The sequence below is a fragment of the Mandrillus leucophaeus genome, unplaced genomic scaffold (assembly GCF_000951045.1).
Source record: "Mandrillus leucophaeus isolate KB7577 unplaced genomic scaffold, Mleu.le_1.0 Scaffold2281, whole genome shotgun sequence".
Lineage (NCBI taxonomy): Eukaryota > Metazoa > Chordata > Mammalia > Primates > Cercopithecidae > Mandrillus > Mandrillus leucophaeus.
This window is the reverse complement of record NW_012102345.1, coordinates 30,179-58,131: the sequence shown is the minus strand read 5'-3', so window position 1 is coordinate 58,131 and position 27,953 is coordinate 30,179. Positions and strand designations below refer to the sequence as shown.

Here is a 27,953-nt window from a genome sequence, read left to right as displayed (position 1 = left end):
GGGTTTTGAATTAGACAGCCAACAGTGACTGCCACAAATTCATGTCTTTCTTGTGAAAACCCTATCAAAGTGGTACTTTTGTTTATTACCGTTTTGCAAATGAGGAACTAAGACAGTGAGAAGTTAAGAAATTTGACCATGATCACACAACTAAATAATGTAGAACTAGAAATCAATTCAGGTGGTCTGTCTGTCTCCAGAATTGACTCTCTTCTCAGCCTACTCTACTGTAGTATAGAAATAAAGCCACAGACAGATTTAACACTGAGCCTTCTCATGTGAGTGATCTTCCATATAACTTCCTTACATTCTCATGAATGATATATTTATTATAATAGGCAGTGCATTACCTAATGATAAAACTAAATAAATGTGTGCTATTTCTCTTATTCTTTCTAATTATGCCAATAATAATAAACCACATGGTTAATTCAAATTTGTAAAGTCACCCTTTCAAATAATTCTAAGTATTTTCATACATATTATATACTTCTGATTTCCTCATAAATCCTTTGAGAAATAGAGGTAGATGTGATTATTTGCATTTGATAATTTGGGAATATGAGATCAAGCTTGTATCAAAAAGTTCTGGGACTTAAACCTAGATTTACATAGAACTAGACCATTTGTACTTCCTTAGATACCTGCCAGTATAGATGTCTTTACTTTAGGATAAATATTAATTAAATTGCAGAAGAATTGAAACAAATGTTAACGTTACAAATTTTCTCACCAAGGCAAAGGTTTAAAACTTTAAAACTCTACGTTTAATATTTCTTAATGTCTTAACAATGGTCTCTGAGATACCATATTTTATGAAAGCTAGTTCTCTTGGTTAGTAGAATTTCTGAAACATTTTTATAGCTCTATTTTATAAAATGCATTACCCTGAGTAATTATAAATTATATGCAGGAAGTAATGTATATTTTGTTGTTATTTTTTGAAATTAAAAACTCACAGATATGATTCATGTCAAGTATTTTTTTCTGTTGGAATTAATCATGAGTTTGTTTCTTATAATAAAATTAAGTCATTTTTATTAAGTTTTTTCATATTTTTTCATATTTTGATTTTTTAAAATTTATTTTTTGCTATAGCTTATTTTTCTTGAATATTTATATTTATACTTTTTGTTTCTATCCAGATTGATTTTTTTCCCTTTAATTTTTCAACTATTATTTTGGTGGAGGGGTACATGTGCAGGTTTGTTATATGGATAAATTGCATGTCACTGGGGTTTGATATACAGATAATTTTGTCACCTAGGTATTGAGTGCAGCCATACCTAATAGGTAGTTTTCAACCCTCACCCTCCTTTCACCCTCCACCTTCAAGTAAGATGGTTACTTACTTGTTAAGATTGAGATGAAAAAAATTGCATGTTACTGGGGTTTGATATGCAGATAATTTTGTCACCTAGGTATTGAGTGTAGTCATACCTGATAGGTAGTTTTCAACCCTCACCCTCCTCTCACCCTCTACCCTCAAGTAAGAGGGTTATGTACTTGTTAAGATTGAGGTGAAAAATTTGTACAGCCTTCCACAGTTTTAAAGAGGTAGTAATAGATACTTATCCTCTTGGTGATATCAAATGTTGTTTCTTCCAAGTTGTTTTTCAGACCTGGTTTGATGTAAGGGTTCATCAGGAGGAGTTCTAGGGTATCTTTGCTATCTTTGTTCCCAGAAGCAAGATGCAACGGAGTTCAGAGGCCTTTTGTTTGGGCATTCATAGCTGCATCATGTGGAAGGAAGAAAGAAGCCACTCTAGTGTTATTACACTTACAAGCGTTGTACGGGGGTATCCAGCTATCCACAGTCACTGGATGAACATCTGCCCCTTGTGCAGTCACCTCATGGATGATATCTAAGTGTCCATTGTAGACTGCTCGATGAAGAAGGGTATATTCATCTTTGTCCCTAGTGTTGTTCACATGATTGGCTTTTTCAGAAAGTAGTCTTCGCACTATAGTAAGGCTAGAAACATGCCTTCAGTTCATGATTTTCAGTTTTTTCTATGAACATCTGGTGGATTATGGTGCGCTCCTGTTAAAAAGTGGATTTATTTCAGTAGCCCAAATAAGCAATTTACTTAGATCTTTTCACACATTTTTTTCTTGCAATTCATATCACTCTTCATTTTTTTCATCTTGCTCCTCATCTTTATCAGAATTGCTTATTCAGAGACTTTGAGTACCAGTGGGAATAAGGTATTCTTGTATTTCTAACAATTCAATTTGATTAAGGTATTCAAAAAAGTTCAAGGAATTTTCTTGGTCTGGTTTTCCATCATCATTCACTTTCCTTATCCATTTTTACTACTGTTCTAAATAAAAAGTACTTCAAATGCCAGGGTATAAATAGTATAAGTAATCTTTCTAGAGATGTGTTATATCTACTTTATTTTATTCATCAAGATTTGATGATATTCCTGATATTCTGTCAGTAATTAATAGGATGCCTTTCCAAACTTAAAGGGCATATTCCATTTTGGGAGAGATGTGAACTATGTCAATTTATCACAAACAACTCAGTGACAGGTGGGGCTATAATCTCCATTTTACAGATGTGTTAGTTCATTTTCATGCAGCTGATAAATACATACCTGAGACCGGGCAGAGAAAGAGGTTTAATGGACTTACAGTTCCACATGGCTGGGGAGGCCTCACAGTCATGGCAGAAGGCAAGGAGGAGCAAGTCACCTCTTACATGGACGGCAGCAGGCAAAGAGAGAGCTTGTGCAGGGGAAATTCCCATTTTTAAACCATCAGATCTTGTGAAACTTATTCACTGTCATGAGAACAGCATGGGAAAAACCCACCCCCATGATTCAGTTATCTCCCACAGGGTCCCTTCCACAATATGTGGGAATTATGGGAGCTACAAGATGATATGTGGGTGGGGACACAGAGCCAAACCATATCAACAGGTGAAGGCATTGAAATTTGGATAGATTAAAACAACTTGCCCTAAATCAAGGACCCTTCAATGGAATTGAAAGGCCAGATATTCTAATTCAAAGGTTCCACATTGTTTTTCATTGCACTACATTTTACTGCTCTAAGCACAAAGCAGTAGAGATATTCTGAACCCAAGGATCCAGGGGCAACAGTAAGGGGAAGTAGGTAATAAAAACCTATAAATTAGAGAGTCTGGTGAACAGGAGTAAGGGGAAAGGGCATGCAATTCCAGCCTTGTGCCACTAGCTGGTCACTCATAGACCTAGGAGTTCTGCCTGCAGCCTTCCTAATAGTCAAGAGTGGAGAAGCCACTTCCTCCCAATCTGGGACCCATGATGGAGTCTGACCTACAGGGTTTGGCCTGAGGTCACTTGCCTCTACAGACCCAGGAATTCTAAGATGGCGAGGGTCTACCAGGAAGTAAGGCCCCAATTTTAACATTTCTACAATGTTTTGTAAATAAACAAAATGAGATGATTATTTATCTTTAGTAGACTTGATTGTTTGCTACCATGTCAAAATAGCTTTCATTTTTCAGTGTTTCAAGGTTGTAGAAAATGTCAACTTAACTCTAGAAAATGGATTTATGCAGTTATTGCTGCCATAGAATGCTCTTAAAACAGTTTTTACGAAACTGAAGAAAATGACCACTGGCACATATCATTTTCGTTTAGAAAAGTTTATGTTTATTTCTATGCACACAGTAATTTAAGTTCATTATAAGCTGCATGTGTTTGGCTTAAAACCATGTTTGGAATTGTCACATTAAAATAAAATGGTAATATAGATATGATGTTTTTGACATCTGAGAAAAATTTTAGAAACATGTCTCTCATAATTCGTTATATGGATAACAAACATCTTCAAAAAGGGCTAATTGAATGGTATTTATTATCTTTTGGGAAAGAGGAGCAGCTGTCTCCTTGCTCTGACTTGACTTTATGGCCAACACTTTTCTTATGTTCTTGTAGCCAGGTTGAACAGACTTATGTGATTTATTAAACTGTAATGAACTAAAGAATAGATTTTCTGAAGCTTCATAGGTTCTTGCTGAGTATTGTGAGCAAGGTAAACTGAAAGCAGCAACACAAAGAGGAAGGTATATTTAAGATGCAAATGGAATGACCATTAAGCACCTATAAAATGTGGGGCCTTTTCATGCTATTTTATTTAAGTCTGAAAATCACGTTGAGAATTACATGTTAGGCTGATTTTGCAGCCTAATGGGGTCAGGAAATTTAATTACCTTGCCTAGAATCACTAAATTTGAGCTTGGATTTGCAACCAGGTCTGTTTTGTTCCACAATTGTTCAACAAATATTTCTTGACACCAAACTAGGCTTTGAGAAAGACAAAGAAGGAATATTGTGTTGTAAATGTCTTTACTATGCTTTAAACATCGTCTTTCAGATTATAGTCATTCCATAAAATTCTCTACTTTTTTAGATAACAAAGGTGAGTTGTTATGTGCTGGTTGAAGATACCTGTAAGAAACATAAAAGCCTTATTAAACTTAATTATATTTTAATGGGAATGGCCTTAAGAGTCTGATGGCAGGATCCACTCAGTAGCATGGGAATGCATACAACAGAAGACGACTCTTGGGGCTGGATGTAGTGGCTCATATCTGTAATCTCAGCTCACTGGGAGGCTGAGGCAGAAGGATCACTTCAGCTCTGGAGTTTGAGGTTACAGTAAGCTATGATTGTGCCACTGCACTCCAGCCTAAGTGACAGAGCTAGATCCTGTCTCTTAAAAAAATAAAAGGCTCTTGGATCAGGGGAGGGTGCAAGGGTGGTGGTGGTCATGGTGGTGAAGGTGAGGTAGAAAAGGGTGAGGTGAAAAGGCTAAGAAGAAAAATATCCTAGTTGTAGGAAAATCCTAAGAATACCCCAAAGTTAAGTAGGATTTAGCACTAGGAGATGGGGGAGAGAGTGCTAAGTTTGTTCTAGGAAAGGCACAACAAGAGGTAATTGCAGGCAATAGATGACATTCAAGAAGTAAACAGTGGTAGCTTATTCCAATCTGGCAGGTATGGAGAGCAGGAGCCAGGCCACAAAAGGAGGGTCAGCAACAACCATGCAAAGCATCCCTCTACTTTTAATCCCCCTATTTCATTCATTCCTCTTCGTCTTGTTACCCTTGTGACCTCATTTCATACCACTATCCACTTTGCTCACTCCTCTTTCTCTTTTCTTTAAACATGCTAGATTCTCTCCTATTTTAAGTCCTTTGCTGTAGCTATTCCTTCTGTCTGAAATGCTCTCCTGGGGATCTTCACTAGACTAATTCATTTACCTTCTCCATGTGTCTGTTTAACTCTTACCTTCTCAGTAAGGCCTCTCATGCCCATCCTATTTAATACAGCAAACTACTCCTTCATCCTCTGGCATGTCTTACCCTACTCCATATACTTTCAAAATTCATAGTGGTTACCACCTTCACTCTCCAGCATGTCCTACCCTACTGTATATACTTCCAAAATTCATAGTGATTACCACCTTCTAACATATTACAGTGTATTATTTGCTTATATATTATGTTTATTTTCTGCTAAGTATAAACTCATGTAGCAGGCATTTGTGTTTTATTCCTTGATATATTTTAATACCCTAGAATAGTGCTCTAGGCAAGCTGGCCCAAGTTAATGCCAATCACAGATGTCACCTCTGAACCTGTACTTGTATCTTTAACCTAGTCTAATATATATCACATGAATAAAAATGACAAAGCAGTAGTCCTTAGGCACCTATTGCTATTATTCTGTAGCTCACCACCAACCCTCTTTACTATTACAGGATCTGAGTCTTGTGTATTAACCCACTACTGCCTGCCCAACCACCACCAAAAAGTGTCTCATATCCTCACAAACAAGTTTGGTCAGCTACTGCAAGGGTTCAACCATTTTTCTCTTTCTTTCCATTCTAGTTCCCTTATGCTAAATGGTATGACTTCTGCAAATTCTTCCATATCTTCTTGGCGAGGCTGCTGCTGTCATGAGAATCACATACTAACCCCACCACTTGGGCTTTTTCACTAAGTACCACCACTGAGTTGCTGGAGACTAGGCACTTGCACAGACATCTATAAAAATAGGCAAGAATGTCTTTATTGTGTCATGCTCTACTGGAAGGGAACCCAAAAATATTTCCTTACTTGTGGAGTTTTGCCAAGGACAGTGTCTTATTGAAAAAAAAAAAACCATATCATTCATTAAATCTTTCTTGCCTTCTAGCCATTTAGCATTTTGTAAAGCATCTATTTACTGAGCACATTTACCAGCACCAGCCCTATGCATTATTTTCTTTTTATCCTTGAAATAACCTTGAGAAACAAGGGTTATTCTCCTCAATTTTATAGATAAGGAACCCAAGACCAGAGAACTTAAATACTCACCAAGTGTCACATAGGTAATAGCTATGTGGTGATTAAAAGCCAGAACAATTAAGCCCTGTAGAAGATGATGTGCAGCTATATCTACTTTACCCTGCTGTCCATTTCATCCTCCAGCTCATATGACTGTGGGCTGATAATTCAGAGAGTTACTCTCTTCTGAGAGACTATGTTTCTTCCAATTCCTACCGGCAGATCCTGACCAATGACTCAATGATAGGGAGTTATAAAGGACTAACCACTTGCTTCAAGGTAGGGCTAATTCTGTGGTGCAGTTTGTGCTCCAGAGCATTCCTGTGGGATCAAACTGAAACTAGTCTCTAACTGAGCCACATTCTTGCCTCTCCTGACCTATCCTACTTCCTTCACTTTTCTTCTTTAGAGAGTACAGCCCAATAAATCACTTGGACAAGAAAACTCATCTCATGCTTTCCTAGGAAACCTGACTTAAACCAGACCCATGATCCAATTTTTTAACTACTGCAGTACACTGTCCTCTTTTTTTATAAGACCAAGAGAGTTTACTCAGTTATTTCTTTCCTTACTATAAAGTGCCTCAATTGCTCATGTAAATGGATAGTACAATACAGTAAATCTCTATGATGAATGCATCTTGTGATCGGGTTCAGTTGTTCTTACACTCTGTTCTTTTCATGGACAGTATTCTAAAGTTGAACATAGATGAATATTTGTAATCAGTCTTGTGAACTGCTGGCCCAAGGATTTCTAGTAAAAATTTTAGACTGCATTCCTTTGGATAGAATTAAGTTTAATACTTCACAATTTTTTCTGATAGTAAAAATTGCAAAATTAGAAAATTTGAATACTTTTTGATAACAGAATACTAGATGATATTCACAAAGAACTTTATTTTTCCAAGCACACATTAATATTCTACCATTGGCTGACTGAAATGTACGTCTTATCATTACAAATAACTTCTGTGTAATCAATCCACACAAGGCATTCCAGTGGAGGTCCTTGTTGATTACAGATTGTCCATTTTTACTTCAAGGTCAGGGAAGCGGATAGAATTTGTAATGAATGGTATAATTGTTGAACATTTAAACAAACACAGTCTATTTGGAGGTGAACAGTATGATTTACGTAATGGGAAATCATGCCAACCAATCAGGTTTGGTTTAATAAAATGATAAATAGCTATTTGAAAAAAAAAAAGAGGAAGAATTAGATGTAACTTATTAACATTAGAAAAAATACCTTTGACAAAGTCTCCCTTTTCCCTGCTGTGCCCTATCATCCCCACACACATCCCAACACCCACACATCCCCCGCAAACTGTTTCTTAAAAAGATACACTACAAGATTAGAGGAAATGCTTTATTTTATCTAGAAATTGACTAAGAAACCAGGAATGAAGAGTTGGAACAGTTGCTTTTTAAAAAAGAAAACCGGTAGTCGGCTTCCGCAGTATGAGGTACTGACATTAATCTAAATTTTTTACAGATCAAGCACTTATATTAAATCTTTGCATTCACAGTTGTATTAAACAAGTGATTTTTATATGTGAAAAGAAATTAACAAAGAGGTTTTAAAAGTCTGAGATGCCAGGAGAGAGAACAGAAGGAAGAGAGTTGAACTTTGGTATGGCTAAGTATAAAATAAGGTGTATGGCTAGAAATAATTCAAATTATAATTGTGGGGACATGATCTTATGAGGTCTTAGACCTTCCCTACAGATTTTTGGAAGTTAAAAATGATGGTTCACATTTAAAACATTTTTAATTTTATCTTTATTGTGGTGAAATATACATAACATAACATTTACCATTATAACAATTCTAGTGGCATTAAGTATATTCACAATACTGTATGGCCATCACTGTCATCCATTTCCAGAACTTTTTCATCATGCCAAACAGAAACTTTGTATCCATTGGACAGAAACTCCCCATTCCCCTTTACCCCTTATGCCCTGGTAACCTCTACTCTCTGTCTCTGTGAATTTACCTATTGTAGGTACTCCTATAGGTGGAATCATATAATATTTGTCCTTTCTTGTCTGATCACTTAGCAATGTTTTCAAGCATAATGTTTTCTTGTCACTTAGCATAATGTTTTCAAGGTTCATCCATATTATAGCATGTATCAGAACCTTATTCCTTTTTATGACTGAATAATATTCCATTGTATGTATATTTTCTTTTACTTTTCCTTTTGGAGACAGGATCTTTCTCTGTTGGCCAAACTATAATAGTGCAGTGGCACTCTTGTAGCTCATTGTAACCTTAAACTCCTAGGCTCAGGCGATCCTTCTGCCTCGGCTTTTCACAGCACAGGAATTACAGATGTGAGCCACTGTGCCTGGCTTATATGTTTTCTTTAAAAAGAAAGTGTATACTATCAGCCATGCACTATGTTAAATATTATATGGCTAATATCTCATTTAATCCTCACTACAGCTAATAGAGTAGATAATATTATTATCTCCAATTTATAGATGAGAACACTTTGCCCTAGAAGGTTTAAATACCATATTTTAGTAAGTGGTGGAGATGGGATTTAAACTAGGTCTGTTTATCTCTACTGTTCAATTGACAATCCTGAACTTCAAAAACTATATGAGGGCAGAGCAAGATGGTAGAATAGAAGCCTATGCCATTCGTCCCCCTCACTGGAATACCAAATTTTAACAGCTATCTTCACACAGAAAAGCACCATCACAAGAACCGAAAATCAGGTGAGCAATCACAGTACCTAATTTTAACTTCGTATTGTGGAAAGAGACATTGAGGAAGGCAGTCTTGAATCGCCGATGCCACCCCTCCCTCATTCCCCAGCAGCAGCCAGTGTGGTGCAGGGAGAGAATTTGTGCACTTTGGGGAAGGAAGAGCACAGCAAATGGGAAACTTTACATTGAACTCAGTGCTGCCCTGTCACAGCAGAGAATAAAGCCATGCTGGGCTCAGCCAGTGCCTGCACAGGGAGGGAGCATTTAGACCAGCCCTAGCCAGAGATGAATCACCATCCTGGCGGTTGGAATGTGAGTTTCTCAGCAAGCCTCGCCACTGTAGGCTTAAGTGTTCTGGGGTCTAGGTATACTAGAAAGGCTGTCTAGGGTACAGGACTACAATTCCTAGGCAACCCCTAGTGCTAGGCTGGGCTTAGAGCCAGTGAACTAGGGTGGCACCTGACCTAGGAAGACACCAGCTGCTGCAGTTAAGGGAGTGCTTGAGCCATCCCTTCCCCAACCCCAGGCCGCATAGCTCACAGCAACAAAAGTGACTCCTTCCTTCTGCTTAGAGGAGAGGAGAGCAAAGAGTAAAAAGGACTTTGTTTTGCATCTTGGATACCAGCTCCACCACAGTAGGATAGGGCACCAGGGAGAGTTGTGAGGCCCCCATTCCAGGCCCTAACTCCTGGATGATATTTCTTGATATTTCAAGGGAATTGCTGCCTTGAAGGGAAGGACCAGTCCTGGTAGGATTCATCACCTGATGACTAACGAGCCCTTGGGCTCTGAATAACCACCAGTGATAACCCGGGAGAATGCTATGGGCCTTGGGTTGTGAGATGTGCTGGCTTCAGGGGTGACTCAACACATTCTTAGCTGTGGTGGGAATGGTGAAAGACTCTTTCTGTTTGAGAAAAGCAGAGGGGGAAGGTAAAGGGGACTTTGCTTTGCACCCTAGGCAACAGGTCAGTCACAGTAGGGGTAGAGCAACAAGCAGAGGTCCCTGAGTCCAGGCCTAGGCTCTTGGACAGCATTTATAGACCTGCCCTGGGTCAGAAGAGGAGCCTGCTGACATGAAGGAGAAGTCCCAGACCAGGCAACATTCACCACAAACTGGGTGGAAGAGCCCTTGGGCTTTAAACATCGGCGGTGGCCTGGCAGAACCCCCCTGGGGACCGTTGGTGCTGGTGGCCACAGGGAGAGGCTCTTCTGTCTGTAGAAAGAGGAGAGAAAGGTGGGAAGAACTTTGTATTATGATTTGAGTGTCAGCTTAGCCACAGTACAATAGAACATCAGGTAAATTGCCAAGATTGTTTTGACTCCAATCCCTAGCTCCCAGACAGCATCTCTGGACATGCCCACAGCCTGGGAGAACTCACTACTCTGAAGGGAAAGGCCTTAGGCAAGGTCCAGTGCTGTGCTGGCTTCATGTTTGACCCTGCACAGTCCCAATGGTGGTGGCCACAGGGATGCTTATATCACTACCTTCCCGGTTCCAGGTGGCTCAGCATAGAGAGATATTCCTTTTGTTTGGGAGAAAGGGAAAAGAATAAGAGTCTCTGCCTGGTGATCCAGACACTTCTTCCAAATCTTATCCAAGACCACCAAGGTGGTACCTCTATGAGTCTGCAAAAACCACAGCATTATTGGGCTTTGGGCCCAATTCCCTCAAAATACCTGGAAAGCCTTCACAAGAACGACAGGCATAAACAAGTCCAGACAATGAGGACTGCAATAAATATACCTAACTCTTCAATACCCAGATGCTGACAAACATCTATAAGCATCAACAACATCCAGGAAAACATGACCTCACCAAATGAACTAAATAAGGCACTAGAGACCAATCCTAGTGCCTTATTTATACATCTATAAGCATCAACAACATCCAGGAAACATCTATAAGCATCAACAACATCCAGGAAACATCTATAAACAACATCCAGGAAACATATATAAGCATCTATAAGCATCAATAACATCCTAGAAAACATGACCTCACCAAATGAACTAAATAAGGCACTAGGGACGAATCCTGGTGCCTAGAAACAGACATGTAACCTTTCAGATAGAATTCAAAAGGGCTGTTTAGAGGAAACTCAAAGAAATTCAAGATAGCACAGAGAAGGAATTCAGAATTGTATCAGATAAATTTAGCAAAGAGATTGAAATAATTAAAAAGAATCAAGAAAATTTAGAGTTGAAAAATAAAGTCGATATGCTGAAGAATGTATCAGAGTCTCTTGATAGCAGAAAGGATCAAACAGAAGAAAGAATGAGTAAGCTTGAAGACAGGTTATTTGAAAATACACAGGCGACAAAAGAAAAATAGAATATAAAAAAACAAAGCATGCTTATAGGATCTAGAAAATAGCCTCAAAAGGGCAAATCTAAGAGTTAATGACCTTAAAGATGAGGTAGAGAAAGAGATAGAAGTAGAAAGTTTATTCAAATAGATAGTATCAGAGAATTTCTGAAACCCAGAGAAACATATCAGCATTCAACTACAATAAAGTTATAGAACACCAAGCAGATTTAACCCAAAGAAGACTGGCTAAAGGCATTTAATAATCAAGCTCCCAAAGGTCAAGGATTAAAAAAAGGATCCTAAAAGCAGCAAGAGAAAATAAGTGAATTACATATAGTGGAGCTCCAATATGTTTGGCAGCAGACTTTTCAGTGGAAATCTTACAGGCCAGGAGATCATGGCACAACATATTTAAAGTACTGAAGGAATAAAACTTTTACCCTAAATAGTATATCCAGCAAAAATATCCTTTACGCATGAAGGAGAAATAAAGACCTTCCCAGACAAGCACAAACTGAGGGATATCACCAACACCTGTCCTACAAGACCTGTCCTACAAGAAATGCTAAAGGGGATTCTTCAGTCTATATAAAAAAAAAGGATGTTAATGAGCAAGAAGAAATCACCTAAAGGTACAAAACTCACTGGTAATAGCAAGCACACAGAAACACACAGAATAGTATGACATATAATTGTGGTATGTAAACTTGACTTCTGTAGAAAGACTAAATGATGAACTAATGAAAACTAATAATGACAACTACTTTTCAAGGCCTAGACAGTGCAATAAGACATAAAGAAACAAAGGTTAAAAGGCAGGGGGACAGATTTAAAGTATAAAGTTTTAATTTTCTTTTTGTGTGTTTGTTTATGCAATCAGTGTTAAGTTGCATCAATTTAAAATAATGGACAATGGGCTATAAGATAGTATTGGCAAGCCTTATGGTAACTTCAGATAGAAAAACATACAACAATACACAAAAAATAAAAAGCAAGAAATTAAATCATACCACTAGAGAAAATCACCTTCACTGAAAGGAAAACAGAAAGTAAAGAAGGAAGAGAAGGCTGTGAAACAACCAGAAAACAAATAATGAAATTGCAAGGGTAAGTCCCTACATATCAATAATAACATTGAATGTGAGTAGACTAAACTCTTCAATCAATAGACATAGAGTGGCTGAAAAAAACAAGACCCAGTGGTCTGTTGTCTACAAGAAACACACTTCATCTATAAATGTACACATAGACTGAAAATAAAGGAATAGAAAAAGATATTCCATACCAATGGAAACCAAAATAGAGCAGGAGTAGCCACACTTATATCAGAGAAAAATAGATTTCAAGACAAAAACTATAAGAGGAGACAAGATCATTATATGATGATAAAGGGGTTAATTCAGCCAGAGGACATAATGATTGTAAATATATATGCACCCAACAAGTGCATATATATTTACAATATATATTAATAGCATTGCTGCTGAAATCTACAAAATCACCCAGATATATAAAGCAAATATTATTAGAGCTAAATAGAGAGATAGATATACCCCAATACAATAATAGCTGGAGACTTCAACAACCCACTTTCAGCATTGGGCAGATCTCCCACACAGAAAATCAACAAAGAAACATTGGACTTAATTTGCACTATAGAACAAATACTCCAAAAAATGGACAAAGAGGGAATACTTCTAAACTCATTCTGTGAGGTCAGTATTACACTGATACCAAAACCAGACAAAGACACATCAAAAAAGAAAACTACGGGCTAGTATCTCTTACAAATATTGCTGCAAATATCCTCAATAAAATACCAGCAACCAAATTCAATGATACATTAAAAGCTCACTCATCATGACCAAGTGGAGTTTATCCCAGGGATGCAAAGATGGTTCAATATATGCAAATCAATCAATGTAATACATCATATCAACAGAACGAAGGACAAAAAGCATATGATCATTTCAATTTATGCTGAAAAATCATTTGATAAAATTCAACATCCCTTTATTACAAAAACTCTAAAATCTTGGTATATGAAGAACATACCTCAACATAATAAAAGCCACAGATAGTGTCAAACTGAATGGGGAAAAACTGAAAGCCTTTTCTGTTAGATCTGGAACATGACAAGGATGCCCACTTTCACCACTGTTATTCAAAATAATACTGGAAGTCTTAGAGTAATCAGGGAAAAGAAAGAAAGCAAGGGCATCCAAGTAGGAAAGCCAGAAGTCAAATTATCCTTGTTTGTAGAGGATATGATCTTATATTTGGAAAAACCTAAAGATTCCACCAAAAAACTATTAGAACTGATAAACAAATTCAGTAAAATTGCAGCATACAAAAATCAATAGCATTTCTATATGTCATCAGTGAACAATCTGAAAAAGAATTCAAAAAAGTAATCCAATGTAAAATGGCCACAAAAATGTACTTAGGAATTAACGAGAGAAGTTAAAGATCTCTACAGTGAAAACTATGAAACACTGATGAAATTAAAGAAGACACCAAAAAATGGAAAGATATTCCATGTTTATGGATTGGAAGAATCCTAAAATTTATGTGGAATTACAAAAGACCCAAAATAGCCAAGGCTATCCTGAGGAAACAGAACAAAACTGGAGGAATCACATTACCTGACTTTAAATTATACTACAGAACTATAGTAACCAAAACAGCGTGATACTGGCATAAAAACAGACATATAGACCAATGGGACAGAAAACCCAGAAAAGATAACCCACAGACAAATCCACACATCTACAGTGAACTCATTTTTGACAAAGGTTCCAGGAACGTACACTGGGGAAAGAACAGTCTCTTCAATAATTGTTACTGGGAAAACTGTGTAAGCATATGCAAAAGAATGAAACTAGACCCCTATTTCTTGCCATACACAAGAATCAAATCAAAATGGATTAAATACTTAAATCTGAGAACTCAAACTCTGAAACTACTCCAAGAAAACATTGGGGAAAATCTCCAGGACTTTGGTCTGGTCAAAAATTTCTTGAGCAATACCCCACAGGCATAGGCAACCAAAGCAAAAATGGACAAACGGGATCACATCAAGTTACAAGGCTTCTGCAGAGCAAAGGAAGCAATCAACAAAGTGAAGAGATGATACAACCCACAGAATGGGAGAAAATATTTACAAACTATTCATCTGACAAAAAATTAATAACCAGAATATGTATGGAGCTTAACTCTATAGGAAAAAATCTAATCTGATTTAAAAATGGGCAAAGATTTGAATAGACATTTCTAAAAAGAAGACATACAAATGGCAAACAGGCATATGAAAAAGTGCTCAGTATCACTGATCACCAGTGAAAAGCAAATAAAAATTATAATGATATATCATCTCACCCCAGTTAAAATGGCTTTTATCCAAAAGACAGGCAATAACAAATGCTGGCAAGGATGTGCAGAAAAGGGAACTCTTGTATGCTATCAGTTGGAATGAAAATTAGTAAAACCACTATGGAGAATGGTTTGGAGGCTCCTCAAAAAACTTAAAACTAACATGATCCAGCAATCCCACTGGTAGGTATATACCCAAAATAAAGGAAATTAGTGTACCAAAGAGATAGCTGCACTCCAATACTTGTTGCATCACTGTTCACAATAGCCAAGATTTGGAAGCAACCTAAGTGTCCATCAACAGATGAATGGATAAGAAATTGTGTTACTTATTCACAATGGAGCACTATTCAGCCATAAAAAATGAGTTTCAGTCATTTATGACAACGTCGTTGGAACTAAAAGTCATTATGTTAAGTGAAATAAGTCAGGCACAGAAAGACAAACATCACATTCTCACTTATTTGTGGGATCTAAAAATCAAAACAACTGAACTCAGGGAGATGGAGAATAGAATGGCTGTTACCAGAGGTTGGGAAGTGGGAAGGTGGCAATGGTTAATAGGTGCAAAAAAAAAAAAAAAAAAAAAAAATTAGAAAGAATGAATAAGACCTAGCATTTGATAGCACAACAGGGGGACTATAGTCAATAATAATTTAATTGTACATTTTAAAATGACTAAGGGCATAATTGAATTGTTTGTAACACAAAGGATAAATGCTTGAGAGGATCGATACCCTGTTTTCCATAATATGATTATTACACATACCATGCCTGTACCAAAATATCTAATGCACTCTATAAGTATATACACTTACTATGTACCCACAAAAAAATTTTAAGAAGAAATATATAAAGCTATAGGAGAACATGTAGGGAATGAAATTTTAGAGTAAACAGAATTGAAGGATTTGCTGTTGCAGGAACTAACAAATAGATAATTTTTCTTTGAATAGATGAAGGTAGAAAGGCAAAATGATTGGAGTTAAATCTTGAAGGATATGTTTAGGATAAATAGAATCTTTTTTGATAAATCCTGGAATATTAGAAATAGAGATCTTCCCTTAAATTTTTTCAAAAGAAAAATTTTAAGTAAAGAGAATTACTGTATTATTTAAGAAGTAGAAGTCATAGAGACTGAAAATATGGATAGTTATAAATAAGGGTTTATATAGGTTCAAATATTCTATTAAGAAAAAATAAGGATATTATGAGACTTCAACCCTAACTTGTTTTTAATTAATTCATTAATTTGTTTGTTTGTTTGTTTGTAAAGCCAGGGTCTTCCCATCTTGCCCAGGCTGGTCTTGAATTCCTGGCCTTAAGCAGTCCTTAAGCTGATGGCATGTAAGGCAACTATACTGTCCCACATCACATGCTGTAGTCACATCTTTAAAGCCAGATGAATTAGCTTAAAGGTTATCTGTTAAACTTTCAATCTCCAACAAACTGTTCATTAATCTGTACTTTAACCCTTCCAATGTCAGAAAGAACACAGTTTCATTTCATCATTGGACTATTCAGACATACTGTTTTTGTTTGTTTTCTTGAGATGAAGTCTCGCTTTGTCGCCAGACTGGAGTGCAGTGGCACCATTTTGGCTCACTGCAACCTCCAACTCTCTGGTTCGAGCAATTCTCCTGCCTCAGCCTCCCGAATAGCTGGGATTACAGGCACGCGCCACCATGCCCAGCTAATATATATATATATATATATATTTTTTTTTTTCTGTAGAGACAGGGTTTCACCATGTTGGCCGGGATGGTCTCCATCTCCTGACCTCGTGATCCGCCTGCCTTGGCCTCCCAAAGGGCTGAGATTATAGGTGTGAGCCACTGCGGCCAGCCAGACATACTGTTTTATGTTGAGAGTATATCTTCATCTTTTGACTTTCCAGCCTAGGGTCTTACTCCTTTCATGAGACTGTGCAGAGCAAGTCTAATGTTTTCACCCCATGAGCTTGTCAAATATTCGAAGACAATGTCAAATATTTCCTACTTTCTTCCTCTTAATCTTAATCATGGCTCAAGATTAGTAGCCACGACTAGAGAGGCCAAGATACTAGAGAATAAAGTTCAGATTTTGCTTTTAAGATGCTTATAGATTTCTAACAGGCTACAAAAGCACTTAATTATAAAGGAAAATATTAATAAATTAGACTTCATTAAAATTAAGAACTTTTCATCAAATGATACTATTAATATAAGTGAAAAGTCAACTTACAGAGGGAAAGAAGATATTTGCAGTATACTGTATCTGATGAAGAACTTATATCCAGAATATATGAAGAACTCCTAAAAATCAACAAGAGGTAGCATATGAGATAACAGAAAAATGAGCAGATGAATTGAACTGGTACTTCACAAATGAATACATTCAGTTGGACAATAAACATATGAAAATGTACTCAAAATTATTAATGATCAGAAAATATAATTTTAAACTACAAAATACTTCTATTTACCACAATGACTAACATTAAAACAAAATCCCTGATAGTACGTAGTATTGTCTTAGAGGTGGAACAACTAGAACTCCCATATGCTCTTGGTAGATTATAAATTATGAATTGGTACTAACACTTTGGAAAACGATCTAAATATTTACTAAAATTGAACATATACAAATCCTATGACACAGATTTTTTCCTCCTTGCATATTCCTTAAAATGCAAAAACAATCCAAATATTCATTAGAGTAGAATGATATATTTATCAAGAGTACACATACAATGGAACACTATGTAGTAAGGAAATAACTACCTTTATATAGAACAACATGAATGAATCCCACAAACACAAATTTAGTGACAGAAGCCAGACACTAGATAGTACATACTGTAATTTCACTTACCTGAAATTCAAAAACATGCAAAAAAAAATTGATAGTGGTAGAAGTCAGAATAGTTTCTTTTGGGAGGAGATAATTATTGAAAGATGACAGGAGGGAGGCTTCTGTTTTGCTGATGTACTCTATTTCTTGATCTAGTGGTAGCTACTTGGATGTATTCACTTTGTAAAAGTTTGTTGAGATGTATATCTATGTATCTGTCTCTCTATAGGTATATATGACTCATATATACTTATATAGCTCATATATATATGAATTCTATACTTTTCTGTATGTATATTAAATTTCAAAAAAATTAACTTTAGAAGGAAAAATTGGCCATAGGTGGGTCTAAAAATTCCACTTAACCTAAAATGTAGGGCTGCCATATTGTGTAATTGATGAGTCTATCCTTTCATAATAAGCACAATATAAAAACACTGAAACTTGTGCTGCACTTAACAAAGTAAGTTTTGTATTGGGAAAATCTGAAAAATACACAGAGACAGTCATTTCCTAATCCTTCTCCCCCACCCAGTAAAAGAATTCTAGCTCATCCCTTTTCTAGAACAAGAGCTGGGCAGTAAATGAGTCAATTACTGATCTAAATTTGTTTTAGGCTCAGGTTTTAGAACATATATGAACTGTTCAACATAGGTTCGGCACATATCAAGCACTTAAGATATAAATTATTATTAAATTTTTGATATTTGCATCCCACTTTATTCTTGAGTTTGCTACTAACTGAAATATCAGAGTCTCTTTCACAAATGATACCACTGCAAACCTCATGCTTCTGCAAATTTTGAACCTGTGTAGTAATTCTTGTTTTATTTTGGTACAATTTGTTCTATTTCCAGTCTGTTGAAATCTTTATGGATTGGGATTTACTTAATTTTATATTCAACATTGGTGAAAATGTTGGTCAGGGAGGACTAAAGATAAAGCCCTGTAGACCATCCTTATTGACTTCTATCTTGGCTCACAGTGAGACATTAGACCCTTTTGGAAATGGTCAGTCAGTTATGACTACTGCTAATGGAACTCACATCTAGTCCATGCTTATTTGGTCAATAAGAATATAAAGATAGAAATGACATAAAATGGCTGGGCGCAGTGGCTCACACCTGTAATCCCAGCATTTTGGGAGGCTGAGGTGGGCGGATCACCTGAGGTCAGGAGTTCGAGACCAGCCTGGCCAACATGGTGAAACCCCGTCTCTACTAAAAATACAAGACTTAGCCAGTCATGGTGGTGGGCACCCGTAATCTCAGCTACTCAGGAGACTGAGACAGGAGAATTGCTTGAACGAGGGAGGCGGAGGTTGCGGTGAGCCGAGATGGCGCCACTGCACTTCAGCCTGGGCAGCAGAGCACGACTCCATCCCAAAAAAGAAAAAAAAAAAAAAAAAAAGAAATGACATAAACTATCTTTCATAGTATTTTTAGATGTTTTAGAGGTTTGTTAGATGTTTATACTCTTATTTTAACATGGTCATTTACCTAAACTATATAAAATAGTGAAATATCTCCAAAGTCTCCTAATTGTTTTTACTCCAATCCTAACTCTCAGGCAACATTTATGTATGAATATTGCTTCCAAGAAGAGTGGTGGGATAATATGATGGCAAATTAATCTGGTCTAATGAAAAATTTTATAACACTAAATATTCCTTGTATAAAAGTGTGCTTTTCCGGGGTGGTGTTTGAAGCTTCTTTACTTTTCAATTTTCTCTTTTCACCAGCAGAGGGCAGGTAAGGCAGAGAAAAGAAAATACTGTAAAGTATCTCGTCCTCCATTCAACTATTTAAAACACTTCTCTGATATATTTACAAAGTGAGCTGTTTTGTTTTCTCTTTTATATTTTGAGAACAATCGATCTAAGTATAAATTTTAATTTCTTACATATATTTGGCTTAATGAATCTCCAATGAAATTAGTACTTTGAATTTTCAATTAAGTTTATAAACGAATTATAAATTCAGACTTGAAAAGTCTGAATATTCTTTATATTTTGAAGCGATAAAAAATATCCCCTTTTATGTTGGGTAATTCAATTAATTAGACTTTTTCCTTTTGTGGTTTTCTAGTTCAATTATGGGTAAGTTTATGTGAATATTTTCCATAGACATCTTAATATAGCCATTTGGTCATTTCCTTCAACATGCAGATTTGTTAAGCATGGTTTTCAGTTTTATTAATCAAGTAATGTATCTTATAAACATAATTGAAGGAAACTCAAATGGGATGTGATAGAGTTTTGTTTTTTGTTTTTTGTTTTCAACAATATACTTTACAGGAATGTTTAAATACAGTTTAGTAGGTATATTAGGATGTTTTCTCTTGAAACTTTAAATATGTTTAATTAATAATAAAACATCTTTTTCAAAACATTAGATGATATGATAAACTATGTAATTCAGCAGTTCAGAACACCTTGCACATAACCTTTGTTAAATCAAAAGTCAGGTGGCAACTTGGATTTTTGCCTTTTCACCTTGAATAATGGCATTGTTCTGAAGTTCAGTAGTGGGGAGAGATTGAGTAATTCTTGGGAAGATAAATCCCCATATTGCTTATTCCAAGTACTAGAAATTACTTCTTTCCTTTGCTTATTGAGAACCTCATCTTTAAGAGTCTTTTTTTAACTGTCAAGTAAGGTTATGTATGAGGACTCCCCTTGGTCATACTAAGGAATATTTCCAAATACTGGACAAAAATGAACTTCCTCAGGTCACCTAATGAATGGAAGCTTACAGTTATTATAGCTAAGAACATAGGTGTAGGGGAGAACACAAGGAAAGGATCGTCCGGACTAAGCAAAAAGGAAATTCTTCCAGTTAGGCAGAGTGATGAAGCTTCAGGCCTAGGGTTGCTGTGACAGCCTCTTTACTGGTTGCCCATACAATGTCTTCCTTTTCCACTAGGCCACCATGTGTATTTATTCTACCTTTTTCTTTCTAAAATGCAACACGTTGATGTTATTTCCTTACTGAAAACCCCATGCTGACTTCCTTTTGCCAATGATAGTAGGCGTGGGACTTCTTTTTCTGCCGTTTCAGACTCTGAACAAGGTCCCAGTCTGATTTTCTACATTTACTCCTTCCTCTGCTTTTCACAAACCACAAAACAGTTCTATTTCAAAAGTATGTCCCTTTCCACTCATGTCTTTCTCAGTCATCTCTGCCTGTCAGTGGCCCCTTGTCTTTCAAGATCCATTGTCAATGACATTTTCTCCTGAAGACATATCTTATTCTTAAGTGGATGATCTTTGGTGCCCTTAAGTCTCATGGCTATTCGCATCTCTAGAGTGGCCCTCATCATATTCTATTATCTATTATTGGTATTTGTATATTCGTTTCTCTTTATATGCCAACCATAAACTCCTTGAGAGCAGGGACTGTGTCTTGGTGTCCCCAGAGATTAACATGGTGTCCTGCAACTGGCAGAGTCATTCAGAGACACCAGGGCTCTTTGTATTTTTTCAGGCCCTCAGTATATTAAAAACTGAAAAATGCCAGGGTTACAAAATTGTGGCATATTTTAAATGTTAACATCAAAAAATGGATGTGATAAAAACACATACAGCCCACAAGAATCCCCAGTGTAATTGTGTGCTGCATAAGATAATTACAGGATTTCTAAAATATTTAACTCACAGTGTTTTTCAGTTGGCATAGTCTGATAACTGTACACAAGTGTAGTGTTGTATGTTTTGCATGTTGATTTTCTTCTTTCTGTTTCGTCAGTTTGCCTCTAGGACTGTTAATTTGAGGCCTCGACCAAAGGACCCTCTAGACTCTATGTGAGGGGTCCCCATATGTAGATGTCTGATAAATGTTCACTGAAATGAGTTCAGTTTAATTACACACCAAAATGATGCTATATATAAATATTATACAATGAATTTCTATTTTTGTATAATCATATTATTCAGAAATAAGCTTGAAAGTTATTAACATCTAATTTAATATCTAAATTTAACTTTCAGTTGTTTTACACTTTGAAGGTCAGAGAACTAGATATTGGGGAAGAGTTCTGGGATACACGTACAGAAGGTGCAAGTTTGTTACACAGGTATACATGTGCTGTGGTGGTTTGCTGCCACCATCAACTCGTCATCTACATTAGGTATTAGGTAATTTCTTCTAATGCTTGCCCCCCATCCCCCGACAGGCCCTGGTGTGTGATGTTCCCCTCCCTGTGCTCATATGTTCTCATTGTTCAACTCCCACTATGAGTGAGAACATGCAGTGTTTGGTTTTCTGTTCCTGTGTTAGTTTGCTGAGAATGATGGTTTCCAGCTTTATCCATTCCCTGCAAAGGACATGAACTCATTCTTTTTTATGGCTGCATAGTATTCCATGGTGTATATGTGTCACATTTTCTTTATCCAGTCTATCATTTTTGGGCATTTGGGTTGGTTCCAAGTCTTTGTTATTGTGAAGAGTGCTGCAGTAAACATACGTGTGCATGTGTCTTTATAGTAGAATGATTTATAATCCTTTGGATATATATCCAGTAATAGGATTGCTGGGTCAAATGGTATTTCTAGTTCGAGATTCTTGAGGAATCGCCACACTGTCTTCCATAATGGTTGAACTAATTTACACTCCCACCAACAGTGTAAAAGTGTTCCTATTTCTCCACATACTCTCTAGCATCTGTTGTTTCCTGACTTTTTAATAATTGCCATTCTAACTGGCGTGAGATGGTATCTCATTGTGGTTTTGATTTGCATTTCTCTAATGACCAGTGATGATGAGGGTTTTTTTCCATATGTTTGTTGGCCGCATAATAACGAGTATTCAGATAGGAAGAGAGGAAGTCAAATTGTCTCTGTTTACAGATGACATGATTGTATATTTAGAAAACCCCATCGTCTCAGCCACAAAACTCCTTAAGCTGATAATCAACTTCAGCAAAGTCTCAGGACACAAAATCAGTGTTCAAAAATCACAAGCATTCCTATACACCAGTAATAGACAAACAGCCAAATCATGAGTGAACTCCCATTCACGATTGCTCCAAAGAAAATAAAATACCTAGGAATACAACTTACAAGGGATGTGAAGGACCTCTTCAAGGAGAACTATAAACCACTGCTCAAGGAAATAAGAGAGGACAAAAAGAAATGGAAAAACATTATGCTCATGGATAGGAAGAATCAATATTTTGAAAATGGCCATACTGCCCAAAGTAATTTGTAGATTCAGTGATATTCCCATCAAGTTACCATTGACTTTCTTTACAGAATTAGAAAAAACTAATTCAAATTTCTTATGGAACCAAAAAAGAGCTCATATAGCCAAGACAATCCTTAGCAAAAAGAACAAAGCTGGAGGCATCATGCTATCTGACTTCAAACTGTACTACAAGGCTACAGTAACCAAAACAGCATGGTATTGGTACCAAAACGGATATATAGACCCATGAAAAAGGACAGAGGCCACAAAAATAACACCCCACATCCACAACCATCTGATCTTTGACAAACCTGACAAAAGCAATGGGGAAAGGATTCCCTCTTTAATAAATGGTGTCGGGAAAACTGGCTAGCCACATGCAGAAAACTGAAACTGGACCCCTTCCTTACACCTTATAAAAAAAATTAACTCAAGATGGATTAAAGACTTAAACATAAGACCTAAAACCATAAAAACCCTAGAAGATAATCTAGGCAATACCATTCAAGACATAGGCATCGGCAAAGACTTCATGACTAAAACACCCAAACCCATGGCATCAAAAGCCAAAATAGACAAATGGGATCAAATTAAAGAGCTTCTTCACAGCAAAAACAATCATCAGAGTGAACAGGCAACCTACAGAATGGGAGACAATTTTTGCAATCTATCTGTCTGACAAAGGGCTAATATCCAGAATCTACAAGGAACTTAAACAAATTTACAAGAAAAAAACAAACAGCCCCATCAAAAAGTGGGTGAAGGATATGAACAGACACTTTTCCAAAAAAAGTACTCATTTTTACTGCCTGATTAACTAATTTTATATTTCCCTGCCCTATGAGGCACATGAAGAGTCAAATTGTATTTTCTATGACTCTTCTGAGTTAGTAACAAAGATGAATGCTTCATGAGAATTAGTATAATTTATTTTTCAAAACTGCCCTACAGGTGGAAAATAATGAAGAATTCTATCACTTCAGTGTATTTAGAAATCATTACCATAAGAGTGCAAATTGATATGAATACTCAATCATTCTTTGTTATTGGACAATACAGCTTAATTTTGCGTAGAGGTATGGGATACCTGAGGAGCATAAATACATGAATTATGTGTCTTTGTAATTCTCTTTCTAGTATAGAGCATATAAATCAGGCACACCTGGGTGTGTAAGAACTCATCGTAAGAATTACCATTGTTTATTTTTTTGACATGTATGTATTTAGATTTTTTTAATGATATAATCTCATTCCCTTAGACTAGTTAGTAGGATGATATGTTTCAAGCCCTACTTTGCTAAATTAACATGAACCCAACCTTTCCTATAAAATTATTTTATAGTGAAAAGGAGAACAAGAAATGAGTTGTTATAATTCAGCAGTAAGAAAGGAAATTTGGTTGTTTAAACATTAGGCATCAAGTTTTTCTCCTACCTCCATACAACTGAGATATCTGATGCTTTTTCAAGGAGCAGAGGTCACTCAAGGAGCAAGGATAGAGATGGATTGGACATAAAGGGTGATGATGTTTGAATTAATTAACTTGTACTAAATGCAGGTGCTTCTGAAATGTCCTCTGCAAGAATCACATGTAAGAGATACATAGTTAAATACAGAAAAACTTGAAAGATTGTTATTTGTGAAATTTATTGATTATTTTAAATGTTAATTTATTTACATTTATGTAAAATGTATCATATGTTAAAAACATTTAAAAATCCATAATAGCCCTAAAGGTTTTTCTATGACTAGAAGTAAGTTGTAATTTGAATAAGCCATTCTCACACCTCTTTCATATTCTCATTTTTATCCACAAATTTTTATATTCACCAAAAGTAAAAAGCATTTTATTAACCTACAATTTGTTTTTAACTAACGCACACAAAAGCATTTTAAATAAATCACAATAGAACTTAACCTTGGGAAAACTGAATATCAATATGCAGATGCGATCAAAATAGGATTTTATGGAAAAAGGTGAGGACAGTTTCATAAAACCTAAGGAAGAATTTCAAGAGGACAGTTTGTACATACAAAAATATGCCTGAGGCTGGGCACGGTGGCCCATTCTTGTACTCCTAGCACTTTGGGAGGCTGAGGCGGGAAGACTGCTTGAGCCCAGGAGTTTGAGACCAGCCTGAGCAACATTGAGAGACCTCATCTCTGCAAAAAATAAACAAAATTAGCTGGGTGTGGTGGTACATGCCTGTAGTCCCAGCTACTCAGGAGACTTAAGTGGAAGGATTGCTTGAGCCAGGGAAGTCGAGGTTGCAGTAGCCTGAGATCACACCACTGCACTCCAGCCTGCACGATAGAGTGAGACCCTGTCTCACAAAACAAACAAAAATATGCCTGAAAGGATAGTTTTCATACTGCCTACTACTTTACAGTTGAGTAGGCATGTATATGTCCAACAGGCATCTGAAAATACACACTTATTTGTAGACAAAATTCTGTTAATTATCTAATTGTGAAACATGCAACATAGTCCCAATCATGTCAAAGTCTCCAATGAAAATTTAAAATGTATCTTATTTGGAAGGACTATAAACTTTAATATTTCTGTACAATATTATAAAACAAAACCCAGTATGTGGCCTGATTTATATATATAACCACATGGAATTCTATACTGAAGCCCAACAAAACTTCCATTACCCTCCACATCCATAATTTATCCTTCGCTCTTTCTGCCAACCAAAGGTGTTGGACAATGATTTGAGGTCTTAGTCTGAACTTTTGAATGAGAGGTGCCCCATCAGCTGGACTTCTCCTGAGTGTTGAAAAGGTAAGGGATTTTGCTTCTTTATTCACTCCTTTCTTACTATTTGCATTATAACATAACTCTCTTGGGACTCAAGGGAACAAACCATACAGCCTCTTTGCTAAATGCCAAAAATCAAGAAGCCAGTTGAAGTTTTCAGTGCAAATTGTTTCACAAGTGTTACACAGTAGAAAACTTTTTTGGCAGTTCACGCCTGTAATCCCAACACTTTGGGACACTGAGCTGGGTGGATCACGAGGTCAGGAGTTTAAGACCAGCCTGGCCAAGATGGTGAAACCCAGTCTCTACTAAAAATACAAAAATTAGCTGGACGTGGTGGCGGGCACCTGTAAATCCCAACTACTCGGGAGGCTGAGGTAGGGAATTGCTTGAACACAGGAGGCAGAGATTGCAGTGAACCGAGATCGCACCACTGCACTGTCTGTCACCTGGGCGACAGAGCGAGATCCATCTCAGAAAAAAAAAAAGAACAACCAAAAAAAAAAAAAAAACCAAAAGACTTTTTTTTTTTGGTTTCAGTTTGAGGTCTCTTGTTAAAAATTTAAAGAAAATTAATTTTACAATTTCCTATTCTCAATGATTTTGATTTATTGACATTTTACCCTACAACAATATAGTGAAAAAGTGTGGTTTTGCGATTGGTTAGACGTAATTCAGGACTGCTTATACTAGATGTGAGGCTATAGGCAAGTGTATTAAAGATTCTTTGAAATCTTATTTTACTCAAGAGTAAAATGGTATGTGTAGTAATGATTATTTCATAAGGATATTGAGAGCATTAAATGGGGAATAAAAACCACATAAAAGGCTTAGCATATTAGAGACTTAATACAAATAAATTTCTTGCATTTTGCTTATCCTGGATATACCATGGGTTTGTGTCAGATTGGAAAACAAGATAGCAACAAGGATCCATGTTTCATGCTTCAGTGACTTAAAATATTAGTTGTTCTGGCCAGGTGCAGTGGCTCATGCCTGCAATCCCAGCACTTTGGGAGACTGAGGTAGGATGATGGCTTGAGCCCAGGAGTTTGGGACCAGACTGGGCAATGAAGTGAGGCCCTGTCTCTACAAAAAATAAAAAGCATAGCCAGGCATGGTGGTGTGCACCTGTGATCCCAGCTACACGAGAGGCTGAAGCAGGAAGATTGCTTGACCTTAGAAGGTTGAAGCTGTAGTGAGCCTCGTTTATGCCACTGCATTCCAGCCTGAGTGACAGAGTGGGACTTTGTCTCAAACACACATACACACACACACACACACACACCCACACACATGTATATTAGTTCTACAAATAAAAATATTTTATTTTCAAAACATGTTTTACTAAAAGTTTTTCAGTAAGGATGTAAAAACTATTGCTGGTCAACTTTGACTACTTCCAAAATGCTTTTTTTGAGTGAGATGTTACACCTCTTTGTTAGTTCATTGCAATAATACTGAAATATTTAAAATTGAAACTCAGTAATGGTAAATATAGAAGAATTAGAGGATAAAATGAGTGGAGAGATGGAAAGGTACAGATTGAATATAATTATTTAAGTAAAATACTTTCCTAGAGAAAATAAAAAGTAGAACTTTGAGGTTGAATCTCTTTTAATGTAATGTTTTTCTCAAATGCAAGTGTTTTTACACTATACAATAGGAGTAGATTTTGTCACCACTCTGTGCTCAAACTCATTTTTCTTTCTTTTTTTATTTTTACATTAAAAAATTTTACTTTAAGCTCCAGGATACATGTGCAGGATGTGCAGGTTTGTTACATAGGTAAATGTGTTATTTTTAATTTAATTTAACACTTTTTATTTTTAAGTCATACAACTCTCATAGCCAGTAGTTAATATTACCTTGAAAGTTTGGTATGGTTGATGAATTGCATCCTGTTAATAATTGCTACAGATTTTTGAATAATTGCAGACCAGTTTGATGGTCCTGGGTTGGCATAAGAACATGAAGATTTACTTTTTCCTGTGAGCTTTCTTGGGATGAAGAAATTTAGCGTTTTTTTCTTTAATTTTTAAGAAATGTTTATTGACTATTTTTTACATGATTTATTTCCCACTGAAAAATAAATTCCACTGGGCATAAAATGTATTTTTGTAAGTCACAGAGTAACCCAACTTCAAGCTAGTTTTTCAGACTTAGGCAGTTCATGCTGTAAGCCCTAGATCTCATGGTCACCCTTACAAGAGAAATATCTAATTGAAAAAATTAAATATGAAGAGCATTAATTTTGAAAGTGCTAAAATGACATAAAGGGATCTCACTGGGCTTGAGATATTAAGTATTAAAATTATTAAAGGTTTAAATTGTTAGTAACTTATTGCATAGAAAATGTGCTAAATGTCAGTAAATAAAAAAATTCTTTTTTTTAAATAAAAATTTACAGAAAAATTATGACAATACTACAAAGAGGTTCTGTACAAC

The 27,953-nt window shown here is 36.2% G+C and overlaps 1 pseudogene; it reads right to left on the bottom strand.

Moving 5' to 3' along the window:
- Nucleotides 1-1,509: 1,509 nt before the first annotated feature.
- The window catches only part of LOC105540831, a 37,650-nt pseudogene continuing 11,206 nt past the window's right edge, over nucleotides 1,510-27,953 (bottom strand).